Source organism: Arachis duranensis, chromosome 3, assembly GCF_000817695.3.
Source record: "Arachis duranensis cultivar V14167 chromosome 3, aradu.V14167.gnm2.J7QH, whole genome shotgun sequence".
In the NCBI taxonomy this organism is placed as follows: Eukaryota; Viridiplantae; Streptophyta; class Magnoliopsida; order Fabales; family Fabaceae; genus Arachis; species Arachis duranensis.
The window spans coordinates 5,691,408-5,692,869 of NC_029774.3; positions in this window are offsets into that span (position 1 = coordinate 5,691,408).

The window sequence follows — 1,462 nt, forward strand, 5'->3', positions numbered from 1 at the left end:
AAAAAATTTATAAATATTAAATTAAATAAAATATTTTAAATTATTATCTCTCTGATATAAAAGAAAAAGAAGAAAATAGTAGAGAAGACCCTAGCTAGGGTAAGGGAAAGTAGTTTAAAGTTGTGATTTATATTTATTGCTTTCTTAGCCCGTCAATATAATGGGGCACTTAATTGTTTTTGTATGGTTTGGTCTCAACTAGATAAATTGGTTCAACCTCCACCCACATCACATGGAGGGCATGTAAAAGTGGGACCCATTTTAGGGTTTATCTCAATTCTGTAGATCCTCATCAACAATTGAAGCTAATAAGTTTGCGATTACTAAATGATAGACAAAGATGCGTTGCATAAGCCATAGTTTGGTAGAAGTACTTTTTATCTATTCTCCTTTTGTGGATATACATGTGTGCACATAAATATATATAATGTTTGATAGTACCTTAACCAACTTCACAAACGGAACACCACATGTGTTCAATTTATGGCCATGCCCTTTATTTCATTCGTTTGGGTCCCTTAATTATACATATACATTCATTTTTATTATTGTAATGTTTTCTCTACTTCCCTCTTTCTTGTGGGTAAATTAAATCTGGCCCTAACTAATTGTTTGTTTGCTTTCCCATTTTTGTTACTCATTCTCCATCCTCAAATTCCTACACCCATTATTTGCCATGTAATAATCTCAACTTGCCCATTGAGTAGGTAAAACACTTTTTCAGGACCACATTTATATACATATATAATTTTGAGATCAAATCTCAAATTTAATTATTGGACATTAATTTGAATAAGTATACTAAGGTCTTGTATTTTTTTTAATTTTTTAAAATTAATGAAAGAGGGAAGAAGAACTTTTTAATTTGACTCAAGTCTAATTAGTTGAAGTATAGTGGGTTTTAGATATCAAAATTAAATAAAATTCAAATGTAAATTTTCCATAGTAAGCATGACAAGACAATTAATAAAGACACAATAAAGTGAACTGAATTGTTTGCCTTATTATTATTGCATCATGGCTTGATATTGTTAGCCAGAAACAATGGCATGAAATTAGTGTTGTGTTTTCTTGATTCCTTAATTAGAACTCGTGTATTCATAAATATATGATTCTCTTCTACAACTTATTAGGGATATTCAATTTCTAGGTTTCCAAATGTGTATGAGAATTATATTGCATGGTGGCTAGAAATTTTGAGGTACAAAAAAGTCAACATGTGTGTGTGTGGATTATTTCGTTAAGTTTGAAGTCTAACATTATGATACATGGAAGGAGGAGTAGTTTTTTTCTTCTTTATATTCAGACGATGTTTCAAAATGCATGGTTTTTCTTGCTGGGGTCTTTTTACTTAGAATTTTCCATATATGACTAATAATAAATAGTTCTTTCCACCTATATTTTCTTATTTTCTAATTTATTTTTAAAACCAGCTATTCTAAAGTCAAATATCATGCTTGCG